Raw genomic sequence first — 3,264 nt, forward strand, 5'->3', positions numbered from 1 at the left:
CTCAGACACACACTCTGTAAGTCTCATTCTGTCTCTCTCTCAGTTTCACTCTCTGTCTCCCTCAGCATCTTGCTTACATTCTCTCTCCCTCTCAGTCTCTTATAGGGAAGCGATGGCCTAGTGGTATTATTAGTGGACTGTTAATCCAGAGACCCAGGTACTGGGGACTTGGGTTCAAGTGTTGCCACAGCAGACTAGATTAGATTACTTACAGTGTGGAAACAGGCCCTTCGGCCCAACAAGTCCACACCGACCCACCGAAGCACAACCCACCCAGACCCACCTAACACTAGCTTTTGGAGCGCCGTAGCTTCATCAGAGACAGGAGAGAATGAGAGAATAAGAGCCTGAGTAAGGCATGCAAGAGTGAAATTGAGACGGAGAGAGAGAGTGAATGAGAGGGAGAGAGTGAGAGTGAGACTGAGATGTGAGAGTGAGGGAGACAGGGAAAAAGTGAGACAGAGAGATGAAATTTAATAGTAGCAGGTTTGGAGTAGGGGGATTTAAACAGGCAGGGGCAGGATGTCGGAGCTGGGTCTGCTGGCATGAAGGCTTGTGGATTGGTTGATTGGCTGGCAGCTTTCAGGCATAGGATGTCTACCCCAGGGCATTAATCCTGGGAAAGGTTGGAGACTGGCCAGGTAATTCCACTGGGCTGTCCTCAACATACATTACCAGAGACGCTGGTCATCTCTCCAGCCAGTGGGAAAGAGCTCTATTACCAACATCCAAATCCACCTGGGGAATGAGGCTGAAAGGGAGAGAGACGACTAGGAGACACAGTGAGACTGCACGTGAGAAACTGGGAGAGTGTGAGCGAGTTTTTTCTTAATTCATTGACAGGATGAGGGCATCACTGGCTCGGCCAGCATTTAGTGTCCATCCCTAATTGCCTGGGGTGAAGTTAAGAGTTAACGACATTGCTCTGAGTCTGGAGTCACATATAGGCCAGACAGATGGCAGTTTCCTTCTCTGAAGGACATGAGTGAACCAGATGGTTTTTTGTCAATTAAAAATGGATTCATGGTCACCATTAGATTCTTTTATTGAATTCAAATTCCATCATCACGGTGGCACAGTGGTTAGCACTGCTGCCTCACAGTGCCAGAGACCCAGGTTCAATTCTCGCCTCAGGTGACTGACCGTGTGGAGTTTGCACATTCTCCCCGTGTCTGCGTGGGTTTCTTCCGGGTGCTCTGGTTTCCTCCCACAGTCCAAAAATGTGCAGGTGAGGTGAATTGGCCATGCTAAATTGCCCATAGTGTTAGGTGAGGGGGTAGAGTCATAGCGATATATGGCACGGAAACAGACCCTTCGGTCTAACTTGCTGATCAGATATCCCAAACCAATCTAGTCCCAGCACCAGCCCATATCCCTCTAAACCCTTCCTATTCATATACCCATCCAGATGCCTTTTAAATGTTGTAATTGTACTAGCCTCCACCACTTACTCTGGCAGCTCATTCCATACCCGTACCACTCTCTGCATGAAAAAATTGCCCCTCAGGTCTCTTTTATATCTTTCCCCTCTCACCCTAAACCTATGCCCTCTAGTTCTGGACTCCCCCACCCCAGGGAAGAGACTCTGTCAATTTATCCTATCCATGCCCCTCATGATATTATAAACCTCTGTAAAGTCACCCCTCAGCCTCCGACGCTCCAGGGAAAACAGCCCCAGCCTGTTCAGCCTCTCCCTGTAGCTCAAATCCTCCAACCCTGGCAACATTCTTGTAAATCTTTTCAGAACCTTTTCAAGTTTCACAACATCTTTCCGATAGGAAGGAGACAAGATTTGCACACAATATTCCAAAAGTGGCCTAACCGATGTCCTGTACAGCCGCAACACGACCTCCCAACTCCTGTACTCAGTATTCTGACCAATAAAGGAAAGCATACCAAACGCCTTCTTCACTATCCTATCTACCTGCAACTCCACTTTCAAGGACCTATGAACCTGCACTCTAAGGTCTCTTCATTCAGCAACACTCCCCAGGACCTTACGGTTAAGTGTATAAGTCCTGCTAAGGTTTGCTTTCCCAAAATGCAGCACCTCACATTTATCTAAATTAAGCTTCATCTGCCACTCCTCAGCCCATTGGCCCATCTGATCAAGATCTCATTGTAATCAGAGGTAACCTTCTTCGCTGGCCACTACAAACTTACTAACTGTACCTCTTATGCTCACATCCATATCATTTATGTAAATAACAAAAAGTAGAGGACCCAGCACCGATCCTTGTGGCACTCCACTGGTCACAGGCCTCCAGTCTGAAAAACACCCTCCACCACCACCCTCTGTTTTCTATCTTTGAGCCAGTTCTGTATCCAAACAGCTAGTTCTCCCTGTATTCCATGAGATCTAACCTTGCTAACCGGTCTCCCATGGGGAACCTGGTCGAATGCCTTACTGAAGTGGGCGGCACGGTGGCCCAGTGGTTAGCACTGCTGCCTCACAGCGCCTGAGACCTGGGTTCAATTCCTGCCTCAGGCGACTGACTGTGTGGAGTTTGCACGTTCTCCCCGTGTCTGCGTGGGTTTCCTCCGGGCACTCCGGTTTCCTCCCACAGTCCAAAGATGTGCAGGGTCAGGTGAATTGGCCATGCTAAATTGCCCGTAGTGTTAGGTAAGGGGTAAATGTAGGGGTATGGGTGGGTTTCGCTTCGGCGGGTCGGTGTAGACTTGTTGGGCCGAAGGGCCTGTTTCCACACTGTAATGTAATCTAATCTAATCTAAAAAGTCCATATAGATCACATCTACTGCTCTGCCCTCATCAATCCTCTTTGTTGCTTCTTCAAATGAGCCTGGTTCAGTTTCTGGTCAATAGTAACCCCGAGGATGTTGATAGTGGGGGATTCAGTGATAGTAATGCCATTGAACAGCAAACGGTGATGGTCAAATTCTCTGAGGTGGAATACAGTAATTATCTGGCATGGATGTTACTTGCAACTTCTCAGCTCAAGCTTGGATATTGTCCAGATCTTGCTGCATTTGGACATGGACTGCTTCTCTCACTCCCTGTCTCTGTCTCCCTCATTCTTTTCCTCTCTCCCAGTCTCTCACTTTCACCTCTCTGTCACACTCCCTCTTACTCTCTCCTTCTCCAGTTTCCTTATCTCCTTATTTCCCGCTCTCTGTCTCTTCTTCTGTCTCCCATTCTCTCTCCCCCTTCTCTCTCTCTCTCTCCCTCTCTCCGTCTCTTTGTCTCTCTCTTTCTCTCCCAACCTATCTCTCTCCCTCCCCATTCTCTCTACTCCTCCCGTCTCT

This window comes from Chiloscyllium plagiosum, chromosome 23, assembly GCF_004010195.1.
Source record: "Chiloscyllium plagiosum isolate BGI_BamShark_2017 chromosome 23, ASM401019v2, whole genome shotgun sequence".
NCBI classification, from domain to species: Eukaryota; Metazoa; Chordata; class Chondrichthyes; order Orectolobiformes; family Hemiscylliidae; genus Chiloscyllium; species Chiloscyllium plagiosum.